At 36.9% G+C, this 20217-nt stretch overlaps 1 protein-coding gene across 50 annotated transcripts in view; it reads right to left on the bottom strand.

Moving 5' to 3' along the window:
* LOC147343605 (uncharacterized) overlaps positions 1-20217 on the bottom strand; it is a 352125-nt gene that overhangs the window by 209715 nt on the left and 122193 nt on the right. For 47 of the 50 annotated variants that reach the window (XR_015156172.1, XR_015156175.1, XR_015156194.1 and 44 more), the window contains one exon: positions 14068-14209. The gene's annotated coding sequence lies outside the window, so the exon portion shown is untranslated. Of the gene's footprint in view, positions 1-10342; positions 13136-14067; positions 14210-20217 lie in introns of those variants that run through there. The other 3 variants (XR_015156177.1, XR_015156189.1, XM_086380168.1) reach the window with 2 other exon arrangements.

The raw sequence follows: 20217 nt of genomic DNA on the forward strand, positions 1-20217 counted from the left end.
CTTATTAACTCTATGGCTTTGTTCAGGTTATTTCTGTGAATTTCAGATTTTTTATCTGGACATAAATATAATTATACTGCCCACCTCATAGAATTTTTCTATCAATTAAATAAAATGATAAAGGCACTTAGCAAAGGGACTGGCATACATCAAGGAAATGATATATGATACCTATTATTGTTATTGTTGTTGACTATTACACCTTGATTGGAAAAAAAAAAAAAAAACAAGGAATGACCATCAGTGAAAGTCTGCTGCTGCTGCTAAGTCGCTTCAGTCGTGTCCGACTCCGTGCCACCCCATAGTCGGCAGCCCACCAGGCTCCGCCGTCCCTGGGATTCTCCAGGCAAGAACACTGGAGTGGGTTGCCATTTCCTTCTCCAATGTGTGAAAGTGAAAAGTGAAAGTGAAGTCGCTCAGTCCTGTCCGACCCTCTAAACGACTCAAAAATACACTGAAGACTAGTTACTTTGTCTCAATACAAAGGGACTTAAAAATGGAATCACATCTTTGAATCTGATTAGGAAGAAAGATATAATGTGGGATCACTATTTTATCTTTCATCCTCCTCAGCACTAGATACTCTATAACTACTCTGGCTATTCCTTTCTCTGGGCTCAGATTTCAGCAGGTTTGCACATCTAGGACATTTACAAAAGATAAACACTGTATCTTTTTAATATGGCCAGTGAGGAAAAGCTTTTAAATATGTATTTCAAGCCCAAAGTGTGGATACTTGGGAAACCATGAATAGGTTTCTAAGTCGGTATTGAGAAAAGAAAACTCTGAAAATCACACTTCGGAGGTAACTTTTTAAAATTCTAATTTCCAGTGAAGGATGGGATGTGCAGCATTCATGCAAATATATGCAAATAAATACAGCTGTTTTTCTTTTTTATTCCTAAATCTGGTCCTTTGAAATACCTCAGCAAAAATAATTTGCATGGAGGCTGTAATAAACTGTAGTACATATCTCTGTTACATAAAACAAAACATTCTCTGTATATATACTTCCACATTTATTATGATGTAGTTTAGAATTACATTACATGATGACTATTATTCACTGGATCCTGGTGATGGTTTTCATTCAACTGATGTTGGCAAGGATTAGACTTCTCCTTCGGAAGCAAGCAGCATCTCATGTGCAAGCCCCATGAACCTGGAGACTGTGTTCTGTTTTGTTTAAAACTGTATCGCCAATGTCAAATTTAGTACTCCAAATAAAACAATTGTTTTATCAGTAGCTGCTGAATAAATGAATAATTAATACTAGTTGAAAGATTTCTGGTGTTTTCATGATTTTTTTTTTAACTGCTGAAGCATCTACACCATTTTCCCTCAAAATCTGTTAAGTATCTCTTGCAATCTAAGTGTGAGTTTTGTACACTAGATTGAGTTTTCTATAATAATGAGACCAAATCATAGTTTCTAATTAAAAAAAAATTAGAGTTCAGGTTATTGTTCTGGTAAGAAAACATATCTGCCTCAGTCATAAATTAAGTTCACAGGTTGGAAGCATCTAGACTTTTCCACGAGAGAGCAGAAACTCACAAAGCGGTGGAGGGTGGAAAATGGCCTATTCACCCCATTCTGTCCATTGTGGGGACCCTGTTCACTCTTCCAATTTCAAAAGGGCCAGTACCACCACCTTGATCTGCATCTGACCTCCACCCATCACTGTTCACCACCGATGACACACAGGTAGGACCAGAGCAACGCCATGAAGAGCCCTATAACTGTCCCCCCAGTCACTTGAGGAGGCTATTTTAAATCTATGGAAGAACAAAAATATCATGCTCTGTGCCTAAGGCAAGCTCAGGTATTTACAGCCATTATAAAGGATAGAAACTGAAGTAAAGGAAAGTTATTCGACAAATTCAATGCTGTCAGTTATAACACTGGAATGAGAACACAGAGCCACTGATTGTTCTATTATTTTACCCTAGGAGTACAAGCTTTCTCATCTCCAAGAAGTGAATAAATAATGTGTCTTTGACTTAAATTGTGAACTCTGATATCTCAGAAATCTTGACAATTCCTTATAGCCCTAGAAATTTTCTACTTTTTCATGTTCTTATTAAACCGATGTCAATGTAACTTTCAATGAGTTTGTTCCCCTATATACGAATCAAAATAGAATCACACTCCCCAAAAATGCAATACTGTTTGGAGAAAGCAAGCAGTTTATAAATAACTGATGACCTATTAAAGTGAAGCCAGTTTTCCTAAGACTTGATAAAGAAAAGTTAGGTCAACTTTTGAGTACTTTAAATAAAGTATTGTTAACTAAACTTTGTAGACTGATTAGTGTCTCAAAATAGAACATTTAGTCAATCTTACCAAGGAATACTCCTTTTATCCTGAATTAAATATCCCAATATCTTCCCTAGGATATTAAGAAATAATATCACATTGGTCTAATCTGACATGTTGGTCAGCAATTTAATTTTCTAGGATATGAAATCTTTATTTGCTTAGAGAAATCATTTCCAATAAAATATTCAAGTTTCAAAATGCACACCTACCTTCATTGAAGACACACTACCTCCACTGAAGACACATTTATATAATGTATTTCTTAGAATTATCTATGGTTATGGTTTAAAACAGAAGATAAATATACTACCATCCTTTTCCCCCTTCCTCACTTTATTCTAGATAGAACAAATGGATGCAATTGATTCTACATCATTTAACTCACTTTTTCTATCTATAAAGGTAAAAATGAAGATCTAAATGTCAATCTGTATTTTTTTCTTTCTCGGCATTTAAACCAAAGTGCAGAATATTACGTATTAATTGTAATTGTTTAAAACTTTCCCTAGGGAGCTTTTTTAATAGGCATTCCAAGAAAAATTATAAGGTGACTTTAGAAACAAAGATACAAAAACATATCTCTAAATAAGTGTTATCCTTCAAGAAAGTTACAATGAATAAATAGCAATGGTATTACAGCTTCTGGCCGAAAGTCAGAGTACTATACAGATTTGTAAAACCATCTGCTACTTACAGATGGGATGATCTAAGGCAAGTTACTCAACATTCCATGTCTCAGTTTAGCTGTCTGTATATGGTAGATTGTTACAGAACAACACTGGATAAAATACACCTTTCTAAATGTATGTCCTTATAGAGTCTTCCCCCAGACTGAATCTGGGCTAGCATTATGAATTGCTTAGTCCAACAGACTGTAATGCAAGTAGGTGACATTATCCAAGTTAAAGGTCTAGGAATTAAGAGACTTCGCAGTTTTCATTTTTACCTCCTTGAAATCAGACCATCATGCTATGAAGATGCCTCATCTAGCCTATTGAAGGGTGAGAGATCCTGTGGAGAAGACATGTGATACCCTAGCTGACAGTCAATAGCCAGACACAAAATTCAGGCCATCTTGGTTACTCCAGCCTCATTTGAGCCATCAGATGATGGCAGGAACATGAATGTTCCCAGGTGGTATCAGAAGAACTATCCAGACTGCCAATCTGAGAATCATTAGAATTGACAAATTGTTGTTTTAAGTCATTAAGTTTGGGGGTAGTTTGTTAAAGAGCAAGGATCAAGTGAAACATTGTGCAATGGGATAATATTAATAATAACATTTATCTAATAAAGTTTTATAAAGATAAGATGAAAAAAATACATATATATACTTAGAACAAAATCTGGAACAAACGAATGCTCAGCAGACGTTAATCATAATTATTACTACAAAATGACTAATTGGAAGAAGACAACACTAATATACACATGCAAATTCTAGAGTATTTGTTTAAAATCTGCATATTACTCCATAATATAAGGCAATGAATGGCAAGAAACTGCAGTGATTTGAATCCCGGGGTTACAGAAAAAACACTTATAGATGTATAATGATGCTTTTATCAGAGACAAACTCAAGGTCTAAAGACCACATCTACAAAGTGGAATTTTTCTTCAGTTTTTAAAATTATTTTATTAATTACTCTCATCTAATAATGAGAAAATTTCATGTAATAATATATATTTTCAGCTTCTGTAAAAATCTGGCTGACTTTTCAGGATCTAGCTAAAAAGGCCCTCATCATAACCACTGTCTGGAGCTGATGAGTCACCTCCCGTCTGAAGCTGCATGTGTGCTCCAAGTCGTGGTGGGCTCCACTTGGCCTATCGCTTGTTTAGTTAGCAAACTAACCCCTGCAGGCATTTGAGCTTGGGGACGCCAGCTTTAAATCAAGGATAAATAGACGGCTAGGTCTGTATTTCCTAATTTTAAAGCTATGAACTCCTAAAGTTTAAAAATCCTTAGAAAGCATCTATTTCAACTAATTTAATTTAGAATCCAGCCATGTAGCAAATTAACCAAAGAAAAAGCTAGAATTCAGAGATTCTAAGTCTAGCTCCAGGCTACTTCCACCTCTCTGAAGGTCAACAATCTGGAGGTTAGGAGTTCATGACAAAAATTCAGCATTTGGATAGGGACTCAGCCAGGACTGGTGGGTGTTGGTGATAAAAAGAGAAACATGTAGTTCTAATAGCACCGTCCATTTCTTAACAGTAAGAAATAAGTCACCAGAAACAACTTCCAGATCAGTTAGAAATGTTTGCTTTTGTACTCAATGTTACTTAAGATCAGTATTTGCTGTCATAGGACTTCAGAAGCCACAAACCCAGGGAAGGGAGATTTGGAAACTTGGTCAGATGAGATGAACTGACTACTTATTGACTTCCAGTTGTGTGTTGTTTTTGAGAACTTTACCTTACCAGGAGCAGATCTGGTGAGAAAAATCAGTCTTAGGTTGGGAAGATCCCTTGGAGAAGGGAAAGGCTACCCACTCCAGTATTCTGGCCTGGAGAATTCCATGGACTGTATAGTCCATGGGCTCACAAAGAGTCGAACATGATTGAGCAAATTTCACTTTCACTTTCATGTAGAACTGGAGGACAGCAAATTATCTTTGAGCAGGCTGTAGGTACTTTTCTAGCAAGGACAAAAAAAATCAAGGGCTGGGTCACCCAAGTTAGTTACACCTTCCTCTGTGTGCATAAAGCATGTTGCTTCATTTCTACTGCGTCTCCAACAAGTAATATATACACATTGACTGCCTCAATACACTAAGTTTCTCAGAGATTACAACTTTTATCTTTGAAACAAGGTTGCCAGATAAACTCAGGATGCTCAATTAAATACGAATTTCAGGTAAACAAATCATTTAATTTACATATGTCCATGCAGTATTTGAATAATACTGGAATCAGAATATGATTATAAAGTAATTCACTGCTAATCTCAAATTCACATTTAAATTTAACTGGGCAGCCTGTTCTGGTTGTTGGTTTGCTTCATTTTGATTTGCTTTCTGCTAAATTGGTAATGCTACTTAGAGATAAATGCCAAATAGTCATGTCATAGAAGAAATGTTTAATAAAGGCTATTTGAATACTGAATGTCACTTTTTGCAATTCCACTTAATGGTGTGATATCCAGCCTTCACTAACCTTTGGATGTCATCAGATTCTAATCTGATCCTAGACACAATCTCATCTCCAGTAATAATAATTAAAAACCAAAATAACAATACTGACAATATTTCTGCGGTGTCTTATGGTTTTCAAAGGTCAGAGGCAGTGCTTTCTCTTTTTAAAATAAATTCAGAATAATCACATTACTCAACTGTGACTTTAATAAAAAGAAGATGTAGAGAGTAAAGAATTCAATGTGGTTCATGGAAAGATCTTCATATTTATGTGAAGTACTATATTTCTGGTTCATACATTTTCTCTCACATTTAAATCAGATCATTCTTTTGCTAGCATGACTATGTCAGTTTCAGAAGGAGAGAAAATACTTTAGAACACTGCTGGCTGCAGGTGAACATGCATTTATTTTTCTATGTCACCCCATTTTTATGCCTTGCAATCTTTCAACTGCTAATTAAGACAAAGGGCAAAATTATATCCTTGAGCAAACAGTCTAGTATCCTTTCCCAGTCTGGGATGTGCCAGACACCACACTTGAAGTGTGCTTTTTTCCAGAGTCTTTATATAGCATAATAGACTAACCAAGAACAAGCTGAGCAGACTGAAAGGAAGAATTACTTCACACTCCTGCTGATGTTGCTTAAAGTACAGAAATGCTTCTGTTAATTTTTTACTCTTCAGAATGGCACACAGAAGGCACACTAGCAAGTATCAGAATTCACAATGCCATCTGTCTACTAAAAATACAGTCTAATTCATTAGACACTAAGATATACATATATTTTTTTGTTTAGTTTACTGGTTATTTTTATTGCTTTCTGTTGATCTGGAACTAAGAAATTAAGCAATAAGAAAATGAGAACTAAGTTTCTGTTCCAGTCAAGGAAATGTGCTGCTTTCCTAGGACTTTGGAAAGTCTCTGATGGCCAGAAAGTATCATAGAATTCTTGAGTGAAAAAATAGTTACACAGTAATACGGCAAGGAGGTGGGAGCCAGAGATTATCAACAGGCAAAACTAATTTGATGACTCCTATCACTCTTACAGGATATGCATGTCTTCAGAGGCTGACATATCCTTCTACCATTTCAGAGAAAATTATCTCAGATCACAACTAGAAAATTCAATGAACTAAAGACAGTTTTTTGGTAGAACATGATCATCTGTGAGAATTTCATGACAACGTCATCTCTTTATACTATGCTCCAGAGTTTCTTTCATCTTTCAAAGATCAAATGTTTATCCTCCAGTTAAGCAGCATTCTCTAAACCTTTGGACCAAAATACCTGGTTCTGACCCTGAGGAAAATGTGTAAGCATTTGACTCAATCACTCAATGTATACTAGCTCACTCTACCCCTGGGAAGACAACAAAGAAAGGTTTATACAGATATCAATGAGGAGAATGCATTATATAAATTTAGAAGCACCTATAAATATATAAATCAGTGTATACACTTGTGCATTTATATATGTCACTGTAATATATATTATATATAATGTGTACTTTATATATATGTCAAAATCTCAAAAGGGAAATTTTGAAATAAAAAAAAAAATTAATATTTATTTGACCGTGTCCAGTCTTTGTTGCGGGAGCTTCTTAGTTGCAACATGTGGGATCTTTCGTTGCAGTGCACAGACTCTAGTTGTGGCTGGGGCTTAGCTGCTCCAAGGCATGTGGGATCTTAGTTCCTCAACCAGGGACTGAACCCACTTCTCCTGCACTTGCAAGGCAGACTCTTAACTACTGGACTGCCAAGTCCAACTTAGCAGGTTTTTGGCCTGTCTCTCTCACAAACAGGAAGTACAATTCTTAGAGAATAACAACTGGAGGATAAATATTTAATCTTTCAAAGATGAGACAAACTCTGGACTTAAAACTAAGGTCATTAGATTAGAAACGCTTAGCTTCTTACGATTTGTATTCCTTTATCCAGTCCTACAGAAAAATAAAAGGCTTAATCTAAAGAATATGCATAAAGAAGCTTCAACTTACACTCTAATTGCAAAATTTGTTACCAATAGTCTTTTAATCCCTTCCTTCCCTAGTTCTCCTCTACATGAGTTTATCATTTGAAAGCAAACATTTATCTTTACATTGACTTGGGAAAATTTGTTCAGAGACTCTAAGCATTTATTAAGAAAGAGGAGCTCAGGCTTCATTTCCCTGTCTTTTTTTGCTACACTTCAGTATTGATAATATGGTTAAGAGGAGACCTCCAATGCCTACATCCCAAGTAATTGGGATGCTTGTGAAAAGTCCCAGTTTACTTATCCCTTAGAGCAAGGTGTTGGGCACATTCCTCCAGTATCCACTGCTGCATTTGGTTCTACACCGTTCCAAAGCAACCCCTCGTTAGCCAGGCCAGGCAGAAGCCTGCAGCAACCCGCTGACGACCAGCAGCTGGAGATGCAGGCAGTCACAATCACCCCGTGTGACCTAGCCCATCAAACCAGCTGGATCAGGGAGTGAAATTGCCTTCAGCCCTGAATTCCTAGCTCTTCACAATGTTCACTCCCAGAGAGGGTAAAAGGACAGAGATTTCAGTTGCTCCAACACATAGGGGGATTTATAATGAGTCAGGCAGCAAAATAACAGATGGTGCATTGAGTGTAAACATGAAAATACCCTTGGAGCCGAAACAGAAGGCTAGCGCTCGCAGGGGAGTCAAGCAAAAATAAGAGAGGGCTTCCGCTCTCTCTTAAGTCTTCTCAGTTTTCCTCTCACTTCTCAAGGCACAGTCTTTGCGGCCCGTAACATCTTCACTCTCACAAAGTAACTGATAAGAACACAATTGTCCCAAATTGTGTTCCACCAGGAGGTCCTCAGCTTCTAATCCCTATGCTCACTCACCTCCTGCTCAGAAAGGTTTCCTCATGTTCCTCTTTCATGGTTGGGAAGATCCCCTTGGGGAGGGACAGGCAACCCACTCCAGTATTCCTGCCTGCAGAATCCCCATGGACGGAGGAGCCTGGCGGGCTACAGTCCATGGGGTCAAAGAGTCAGACTCAACTAACAGTCGTGTTAGTCAGTAAGCCACTAACACTCTTCCTTTAGAGTGTTGAGCCTCCTTCCTCCCTTCTTTCTGGACTTGACTGTCTGTTGGAATGGTCCACCTGGAGAACTGTAACACTGACCATATTTCATCACTCTCATTTCTTTTTTTCTTTTTCATTTTTTGTGTATCATTGAGCAGTCACTCTACCACCACCACTGGCTTCCTGTTTGAAATGCTTCTTTTTTTCCTTAGTCTTCTTAATCTTTCCATTAACTGTACTAGAATTTTCATTTTTCTTATTAGAGTCAGCTGGAAATTTTGTTAACATTTACTGTGAACTTGACATGACGACTCTGGTACAACAATTACCCAAAGTAACACTCATCAGGGAAGATGTGTGGTACGCTGCTTTTCCTTTCATACTGCTATGCATTCCCTTAGGCAGTAAAAATGTGCCGCTTCCACTGCACTGGATTTAGCTACTCTGCAATTAAAATTGCGAAAGAGTATGTCAGTGTTCCACAGAGAAACAGAAAATATGGAATATGGATATACAGCATTCTAAGAGAACTGAGAAAACCAAATAAGAAGAGACAGAATATATAATATGAGAAATTCTTTAAAAAATTTTAAAACCCACAATGGGATTATTTTAAAACTTTAAATGAGTATTTCAAAATTAAACTGAATAATTTTCTAGAAAATATGTTAAATTGGATCCAAGAAAAAAAATCTGAATAATATAATAAATAATAAAGAAATTTAGTCTGTGGAGATGTAAATAATTTCTATTTTATACTATATTTTCAGAGAAGAAAAAAATAGGAGAAAACTACCTATCTCATTTCGTGGGGTAAAATTAACTTTGGTTTATAAGGATAATGCAACTGATAAGAACAGTAAAAGAAAAAATAAGGATACATATGTGATGTGATAAATATATTAACTCAGTTGTGGGGATCTTTTTGCAATGCATAGGTATATGAAATCATCATGCAAATATATTATTAAAAGAACTGCATTTGTCAAATATATCTCAATAAACTGAAAAATATTTAACAAGATAAAAAAGGACAGCAAAAGAAAGTTTTCACCAGCTAGAACATAAATTTTAAGAACTCTAAACAAAATATTTTAAAGCAAATACAGCAATGCATTAAAAAATGACAATATATGATACCCAAGTATCATATATCAGAGACAGCATTCAGAATGGTAATTTTCTCTAGAGGATGCAATTGGTGAAGAGGCAAAAGATAAACTTCTGTAGTCTTGTAAATTTATTTTAATATGTGCTGGGGCTACATGGATATATAAAATATATTTAATATATTTTATTATAAAATATAATTAAAGTTTATAAAAAGTCATTGAGGTACATAATTAAGATTTTATATTTTATTATGTTTATTCTCCTACGATTTCTTTTAAATCATGACACATTTCTCTTTAAATCTACACATATTGGTCCTCTAGGTCCATATTTTAGTGTAGAATCAGAATATACTGATGTGTTTATACCCGAATTTATTATTGCTATATGTCCAATCACCTGATGCAGGAATCCATCAAGAGGAGTATCAAAGTGTTTATTGCTTTTATTGGCATTACTAACCCTTACCTCTTTGAGGAGGAGCCAGCTATGGATCAAATGTCTTATATTTCACTGCAGATGCCTAAGAACAGGGCTTGTAGAAAATATGAACTTTTATTACAAATGCACAAATCTAAATAAGTAGGAACAGGTGACTAAAATATGGAATAATAAGCTCAAATTATGTTATGATAGGCTTTGACCTACCTCTTCAAAAAATACACATCTAAGCTTATTTTATATCTAAAAAAATTTACCAGCAAATATTACAATATAAGTAGATCGAAATTATATTAGCAACAAAGAAAATTTAATTTTTAAAAAATACCATTTACATTTATAATTTTAAAACATTATAACAAAAATAACTGATAAAAAAATATATTCTAAGGCAAGGGAAGTTAAAAATTCTATTTATGGAAGAATAAAAGTTAGGAATAAATTTAATAATTTACACGTAGAACTTCTACATGAACACTAAAACGTTACTGAAACAAGTTAAAGAAGCCTAAATAAATAGAGGTATACAACATATTTATAGATTGAAAGATTCATGTAGTATAGATGTCATTTCTTTCAAATTTATCTATAGATTGAACTCTAACAAATATCCCAACTATTTTTTAATTGACAGATACTTTATACATGATAAAGTTAAGATACAGATAAAGTTACAGATAATTTATACATGAATGCAAACAGACAAGAACAGTTAAGGCACTCCTGAATACAAACAAGATGGGAGAACTTACTTTACCCAATATCAAGACTCAAAAGAAAGCTATAATGAATACAATGTGTTACAAGATACTGGCACTAGGATTTTTAAACAGAGATCAATTAAACACAGTAGAAAGCCCATAGACAGTCCCATGTTTATATGTACACTTAGTGTATGACAAAACCAGCAGTATGGGAAAAAAGGGCCTTTTCAATAAATGGTGCTGGGTCAACTGGATATCTGTATGGAAAAGTATTTTAAGCTTCACTCCTGCTTCATAAATACACAATAATTTCAAGTATAGTAAAAGCTTAAAATGAAACAAACTTATGAAGCCTCTAGAAGATAATATAAGGCTACAGGACTTTAGAATAGGAGAAGATTTCCTAAATATGACCAAAAAAACATGAATTTTAAAATTAAATATTGCTTAGTTCAAATGTGTTAACTTAAGAATTTTTGTGTATCCAGAGAAATACAGTGAGACAGCCGCGGTGGGAGAAAATATTTACAACACATACACGCAAAATAGCTTTTACAAAGCAGTAAGATAATGGCTGACACACTGATAAAAAACTTGAACAGTCTTACAGAAGAGGATATTATAACTGACCAATAAGCATATTTTACAGTGTTTAACTTCAGTAATAAGCAAATTAAAACCACAGCAGATGCCATTTATACAACCTGACTTTGTAAAATTAAAAATAGACAATAGTAAGTGTTGATAAGATTATATAGCAACAGGAACTCATACCCAGAAGTTGTGTCAATAAAATGATTTAATCACTTTGAAAAACAGCTTCAGTTCAGTTCAGTCGCTCAGTTGTGTCCGACTCTTTGCGACCCCATGAACTGCAGCACGCCAGGCCTCCCTGTCCATCACCAACTCCTGGAGTTCACTCAAACTCACTTCCACTGAGTCAGTGATGCCACCCAGCCATCTCATCCTCTGTCATCCACTTCTCCTCCTGCCCCCAATCCCTCCCAGCATCAGTCTTTTCCAACGAGTCAACTCTTCGCATAAGGCGGCCAAAGTACTGGAGTTTCAGCTTTAACGTCATTCCTTCCAAAGAACACCCAGGACTGATCTCCTTCAGAATGGATTGGTTGGATCTCCTTGCAGTCCAAGGGACTCTCAAGAGTCTTCTCCAACACCACAGTTCAAAAGCATCAATTCTTTGGCACTTAATACTACATAAAGTTGCATATATATATATATATATATATATATATATAATCCTCATACCTTATAGGTCAAATGTCTCACTTCTAGGTAAATACCAAACTAAAATGATATTCTAGTATATGTACTAGAATGTTTATTGCAACATTATTGGTAGGAGCTAAAGACAACCCAAACACCCATCAAGAGTCCAAAAAGACAGAGTGATAATCCTTACAGTGGAATACTATCCAGCAAAGAAAAAAAATGTATACAATAATACAGATAAATCCCACAAAGGATAATTTTGAGCACAGAAGCCAGGCACATAAGATGCCATCCTGTGATTTTATTTCATTAATACCATTCATTTAAAAGTTCAAGAAAGCAAGCAAAACTAAATTACAGCGTGGAGGAATGAATGAAGTGAACATGAAAGTGAGTCGCTCAGATATGTCTGACTCTTTGAGACCCCATGGTCTGTAGTCCACCAGGCTCCTCTGTCCATGGAATTCTCCAGACAAGAATACTGGAGTGGGTTGCCATTCCTGTCTCCAGGGGATCTTCCTGCCCCAGGGATTGAACCTAGGTCTCCCACATTGCAGGCAGATTCTTTAACATCTGAGCCACAGGGAAGCCCGTGAAAACAGTAACAAACAGAGTGGTAGGCAGGAGAATTATAACTAGAGAAGTCAAGGTAGAAGATACCACTATAAGGAAGAAAAGGGTAGTCATATGTAGCGGTTATAAGAGTGCTTCAGGGAAATCTACCATGAGAAACACCTTAGGACATTATGGGAAAGCATTTAAGAAGCAGATAGAGTAGCCGAGGCTCAGAGTGGCTAGCAACATAGCAGCAGCAGCAGCAGCAGCAGTATTTAAGAAGCATGAAAGAAACAGAACTTCAGGCCCCACTCCAAACCTACTGAACTAGAATCTATCAGTTTAACAAGATCTCCAAGTGACTGACATACTTCAACTCTAGAGAAGCCCTGATCTAGACAAACAAGAGAATAAATGGCTCAACAGAGTACATAATAACAATAGAGAAGGCCAGAAATTTTTTAAAAAGAAAAACAAGAAATAAAATTATAAATATAATCCACATAGGCCAGAAGATGATGCAGGTCCGACCTGGTCCCACAAAAGCATCTGTATTGCCAGGTCCTTAAGAGTCTTGAGTTGGAGCTGTAACCTGTACATGACAGGAGAGCAGGAAGGGTTTTAGTGTTCCTCTCCACTGCCCTGATTTCTGTACTGCAGAAGCACTTAACAGACATTCACCAGATCACCATCTATAAAACTCTGACTAATGGAAATGTGCTGGGAGTCTGGAGTTAGCACAGTCACCAGCATCCCTGGCTATTTTTCACATCAGCAGAGAATCGTTTCTAGGATATATCTGCACTCTGGCTGCCTGGTGCGCTCCATGCAAATAAAATATCAACTAATAATTAGATCTTTCTCAGGCTTGGTCTCATTTTGAATAAAAAGACCTCTTCTTGAAGGCATATACATTAGCTTGACTTCTAAGGAAAACATTATCTCAAAATTGTGCTTCTCCAGTTATTAGTCTACAAGAATTTTTCTCTGCAATGCTTCATAAAAGTCTTCACCAAAAACCAAGTCATAGGAGCGCTTTACTTAAAGTTGTTTACAACCAACTTCCAAAAACACTGAATGCCAATTGTACTATACTTTGAAAAGAAGCTATTTGTCACTATAGATTTCTTATCAGATTTTGTTTATTTTGCAGAGGAAAGGCCTTTTAGTTTATGTGAAAAATGTCTTCTGATTTGATTTAGTAGCAATTTTTAATTTAGGTTTTCCAGTTTCATTTTCCTTTTCCTCTTCTCTAACCATGTAAAAATGTTCCAATTCTATAAAATATGTGTCCTTGATATAAACAAAAGCAAGCTCTAATACAGTAAAAATTTACAAACATACTAAAATAATTAGGACACAATTTTTCAACTGAAAGATTTTTATAAAAATAGATAAAACAAGAAAAATCTATTAATATTAGATATTTCTAAGTATTCACAATTCTACATTGCATGAATTTAATTACCTATTTTTCAAGAGATGTTCCACTCCTGTGACTAAATTTTATACAAAAGAAATTACCTTTAAATCTAGGACACCTAGAACACTGGAGTTGGTAGCTTGTCCTTTCTCCAGTGGATCTTCCTGACCCAGGAATCAAACCAGGGTCTTCTGCATTGTGGCAGGATTCTTTACCAGCTGAGCTACCAGGGAATTCCAGTTACTAAAACAGAAAAATATAAAAAAGTTCTGTAACAAGGAACTAATATGATATATATGGTTGTCATTGCTCTCACCTTAGAACTTATGATCTAACTTTCTCAAATAAGTAGTCACACACACCATAATATACTAAAAAGATCTTCAAAAATCTTTCAGATTTATATACTGTTTCGTTTCTTAAAGTGTCATGGAAAACACACACACACACTAAAAAGGCTGAGAAGTTTACCAAGGTTACAAAATGAATCAGTGGTAAAACAAGAAACCCTAATTCAGATTTGATCACTCATGCCTGTATCAAATAAACCCGTAATTTCTGCTCATTTCCTAATATATAGTGTTGTTTCACAGGAAAGAAAAGTGCATTTTCTTTCACTCCAGTAAGCTGTTAGAATATAATATCCTTTGGGGATCAAGATTTTTCACATTGCCCTTTTAAGGGTCTAAATGAAAAATCGTTGATTCCATTAAAGATTACAGGAGGAAAAAGAAAACTGGATTCAAGAATTTGAGGACTTGAAAACATCACACAAAAAGCTTATTTTTAAATTCACTAAGAACACTGAACATATTTTTGAACATCACTGAAATTCTCTTTGTCTTTCAGTTATTAAAACTGGATTCTGCAAAACTGGATTTTACCCAAACTCTGTTTTACACAACAGCAGTGAAACTGGACAGGGTACTTGTTTAAAGAGAGGCAGATCTTTGTGCGTTGCCCATTCACGGGTTTACAGCCTGCAACCACAAAGTCCATACAGCAAAATGGCATCACTCCTGCAAGAAAAGGAGCGGAGGCTGTAGAAGACTGTCCTGCACTGGCCCTGTACTGCTGACAGGGACTGATCCTGTGTAGAGATGACCTTGTCCTCAAGGCCCTGTTTGCTTCTGAAGCCATTCAACACAACATCACTAAGCCTCATCACCAACTCAGTGTCTGTCAGTTATCCACTGCTGCCTAACATAGAAAAGCCAAAGGGAAGTGATAAATAGATTCAAGGGTTCAGATCTGAAAGACAGTGTCTAAAGAACTATGGACAGAGGTTCGTTATATTGTACAGGAGGTGGTGATCAAGACCATCCACAAGAAAAAGAAATGCAAAAAGGCAAAATGGTTGTCTGAGGAGGTCTTACAATAGCTGAGAAAAGAAGAGAAGCGAAAAGCAAAGGAGAAAAAGAAAGATATACCCATTTGAATGCAGAGTTCCAAAGAATCGCAAGGAGAAATAAGAAAGCCTTCCTCAGTGATCAATGCAATGAAACAGAGGAAACAACAGAATGGGAAAGACTAGTGATCTCAAGAAAATCAGAGATACCAAGGGAATATTTCATGGAAAGATGGGAATAATAAAGGACAGAAATGGTATGGACCTAACAGAAACAGAAGATATTAAGAAGAGGTGGCAAGAATACACAGAAGAACTATACAAAAAAAAAAAAAAAAATCTTTATGACCCAGATATCACACCAGGACATCCTGGAATTCGAAGTCAAGTGGGCCTTAGGAAGCATCACTACGAACAAAGCTCTAGTGGAGGTGATGGAATTCCAGCTGAGTTATTCCAAATCCTAAAAGATGATGCTGTGAAAGTGCTGCGCTCAATATTCCAGCAAATTTGGAAAACTCAGCAGTGGTCACAGAACTAGAAAAGGTCAGTTTTCATTCCACTCTCAAAGAAAGGCAATGCCAAAGAATGCTCACACAACTGCACAATTGCACTCAGCTCACATGCTAGCAAAGCAATGCTCAAAATTCTCTAAGCAAGCCTTCATCAGTACATGAACCATGAACTTCCAGATGTTCAAGCTGAATTTTAAAAAGGCAGAGGAACCAGAGATCAAATTGCCAATATCTACTGGATCATGGAAAAAGCAAGAGTTCCAGAAAAACATCTATTTCTGCTTTATTGACTATGCCAAAGCCTCTGACTGTGTTGATCACAATAAACTGTGGAAAATTCTGAAAGAGATGGGAATACCAGACCACCTGACCTGCCTCTTGAAAATCCTGTATACAGGTCAGGAAGCAACAGTTAGAACCGGACATGGAAAAATGGACTGGTTCCAAATAGGGAAAGGAGTACATCAAGGCTGTATATTGCCACCCTGCTTATTTAACTTATATGCAGAGTACATCATGCAAAGTGCCGGGCTGGATAAAGCACAAGCTAGAATCGCCTGGAGAATCCCATGGATGGAGGAACCTGGTGGGCTGCAGTCCATGGGGTCGCTAAGAGTCGGACACGACTGAAGCGACTTAGCAGCAGTAGCAGAATCAAGCTTGCCGGCAGAAATATCAATAATCTCAGATATGCGGATGACAACACCCTTATAGCAGAAAGTGAAGAGGAAGAACTATAGAGCCTATTGATGAAAGTGAAAGAGGACAGTGAAAAAGCTGGCTTAAAACTCAACAATCAAAAAATGAAGATCATGGCATCCAGTGCCATCGCTTCATGGCAAACAGATGGGGAAACAATGGAAACAGTGACAAACTCTATTTTCTTGGGCTCCAAAATCAGTGTAGATGGTGACTGCAGCCATGAAATTAAAGGACACTTGCACCTTGGAAGAAAAGCTACGACAAACCTAGACAGCCTATTAAAAAGCAAAGACATTACTTTGCCAACAAAGTTCCATCTAGTCAAAGCTATGGTTTTTCCTGTGGTCATGTATGGAAATGAGAGTTGGACCATAAAGAAAGTTGAGCACCAAAGAACTGATGCTTTTGAACTGTGGTGTTGAAAAAGACTCTTGAGAGTCCCTTGGACTGCAAGATCAAACTAGTCAATCCAAAAGGAAATCAGTCCTGAATATTCACTGGAAGGACTGATGCTGAAATTCTTGTGGCCACCTGATGTGAAGAACTGACTCATTGGAAAAGATCCTCCTGATGCTGGGAAAGATTGAAGGCAGGAGGAGAAGGGGATGATGATGACAGAGGATGGGATGCATGGATGGCACCACCGATTCAATGGACATGAGTTTGAGCAAGGTCCGGGAGCTGGTGATGGACAGGGAGGCCTGGTGTGCTGCAGTTCATAGGGTGGCAAAGAGTTGGACACAACTGAGTGACTGAACTGAACTGAATGCATTACTATGACTTAGCCTCAAAACAACATCCATATTTATTCCTCTGTTTCTATGGTAAGGAATCTGGACTCCAGTTAGCTGTGTCCTCTGCTTCAGCAATTTTTACAAGGCTGCAATTGCACTGCCCACCAGGGTTGGCATCTCATCTCAAGCTCTACCATTTCCAAGTGTGCAAAGGTATTGGAAGGATTCAGTTCCTTGGAGGCTGTCAAACTGAGAACCTGCAGTTCTTGCTGACTCTTGGTTTCTTGCCACATGGGTCTCTTCATAAGGCAGCTTACTTTATCAGGGCCAGCAAAGGAGAGAGCCAGAGAGAGAGTATAACAGCATGAATGAAGTCAAAATCTCATGGAGTGATATTTGACCACTATTGCTGCATTTTATGGTTAGAAACAAGTCATGTGTTCCCACCCACATTTAGGAGAAGAGGATCACAGCAAGCCATGAACAACAGAAGGAAGAGACTGGAGCCTCTCAGAGCCTACCTGCCACAATGCTTTTCTAGATCACTCATTCACTATCTGCTGTTTCAGGCTGAAATCAGATGAGATGCCTGGAACTTCATTCTGCTGGTAAACCACTTTATTCTCCCACTTTCTCTCTCTCCAGCCCCCTCTTGGTTTTTGTTTGTTTCTCTTTTGCTAGATAGCTTGGTTCCTTGAGCATTATGTTCTAAGCTTCTTCTGTATATCTGAATACTTTCCTGCTAAGTTGGCCCTTTATTTCCTATACATACTTCCTTCATCCCTACCGACCAAAGTTTCTACTTGTTGATTCGTAAAGGACAGAATTCTCAATATGAACACTCCTTGTATACAGTTACTGACTTCCTGCTGCTGTATCTTCATCTACCGGCTTCAACAGCAGGTCAGATTGCTACTCTGGGATTTAAACTTGGTCTGTATCTTCAGCCAATAATCTTTGTACCACATCTATATTTACCTCGTAAACTGATAACTGCTTTTCAGACGAATGTTTAGAACACATCTCTCTCCTTTAGTTTTTTTCACTGAAACATAACTGACTTTGGAACATATCTCTTTGTACTGATTTCCTGAATAACCAATCCCAAGTCTCATTCCAATACTGTAACATCTGCAATTCTCCTGATCCTTTTGGTATCTTCCTGGGTTTTTGACTATAACCTATTCTGATCTGTTCATCCTGAAAATGTCTGAGCCTAGTTCTGATAGGTATATACTTGCTAACAAAAAGTTAACCTCTCATGAATTCTTCCCCAGTGGATGTTCCATATCTAATCAAAAATATTTAAATACTCATTGAAGTACTGCCTTACAAAGATGAAGAAAAAAGGTTTTTAACCCAGAGAAATACTGCCTTTTTACCGTAGATATTTAAAACTGTCTAACTATCTATTCTGGAGTTTTCCTTTTATTAAATAGATAGGTCAAGTGAAAAAGATGACAACTCTCTATAAAGCCAATATTATTCTCCAAAATACATATCTTTGTTTAAATAAAATGCTTATGCTTTTTCTTCCGCCTGAGATAACCTCATACATCATTCATTTTTATATGTCAAAATCCTGTCTATACTTGCATTCTCTCTGATCACCTTAATTCAGCAGCATGACTCATATTGCTTCTGGGGTGTATCATGTGTGTGTTAGTTGCTCAGTCATTTCCAATTCTTTGTGACTCCACAGATTACAGCCTGCCAGATTCTTCTGTCCATGGAATTCTCCAGGCAGGAATACTGGAGTGGGGAGCCATATCCCTCTCCAGAGGATCTTCCCAACCCAGGGACTGAACTAAGGTCTCCTGCATTGCAGGCAGATTGTTTAGCATCTGGGCCACCAAGGAAGCCCTTGGTGTATCATATTTATTATTTTTTAAGCATCCCTTTTATGATGCTGCTGGGTTATGAATATTCCTCTACCAAAAACAGTATCTTTCTTACTCATTGAGATATATTTACTGTTACCCTGAGCATTTTAGCTTTTCAAAAAATATTTAACTGAATTGTACTGTATTGTCTTATTGTATTATTTTATATATTTCCCTTGTTAATGAAGTCTTTCCCAACATATGTTTAGTGTTTATATTAGCAATATATTAATAGCTAAAGTTTTATTATAAATAGATAATATTTGCTTCCAGAAAGCAGAGTTGGTATCTTTGACATCTTATGTGATTTAATTAGTGACTTAAGTTTAAAATATGGTGACATTAGTACTTACTAATTAATAATATTGGAAATAAACTGCAAAACTTTTTCTTCAAAATATCTACCACAGTTTTACATAGGGTAGAAAATAATTTTTCATTTTCTTTGCTTTGTGTCTTTCTATCCTGCTTAACTATCAGTTTAATTTTGACATACCTATATTCTTCAAAACAAGTGTTGCTCTTTGCATATGATCACATTACTTAAAAGTATAATGGCATTTGAAATACCTTGACTATCTCAAAAGATCAAAACACTGAACCTTAGATTCAGGCTCTTAACTACACATAGGATCTTCTCTCTCTAGAGCAGTACAGGCTGCAAGCTTCACTATCGAGCTTTGTAGAAAATCAGCAGACTCCAGGATTCCCTACCTGAATTCCCATTTCAGGAAGACCCTATTTCCCCAGTGGCTGGAAGTGCTGTTGCAAAGATGGCCCTCGGCTGTCAAGTCTCCGCTGGGGAATGTTTCAAAGAACGCTGCTTCACTCAAACCGTGGCTCCACCCAGGAAAGCCCACGCCTCATGACTAAACGGCAGGGTGGGTACCGAGGACTGGCCTGCTCAGCACCTGGAGCCCCCGACAGTCACCCCAACTTCCTAGTTCTTGGTGGATTTGGTTGATGCCCTCATTGGAACTTCATTTCAGCTCAACTTTTTCTGCCCAATCATGCTTTCTGGGTAAGAAAAGAAGGAAGGTATCCTTCCAAGGGTGCTAATCCCTAAATT

The sequence above is a fragment of the Bos grunniens genome, chromosome 27 (assembly GCF_055505025.1).
Source record: "Bos grunniens cultivar Pamir isolate PY7600 chromosome 27, Bosgru_T2T1.0, whole genome shotgun sequence".
NCBI lineage: Eukaryota > Metazoa > Chordata > Mammalia > Artiodactyla > Bovidae > Bos > Bos grunniens.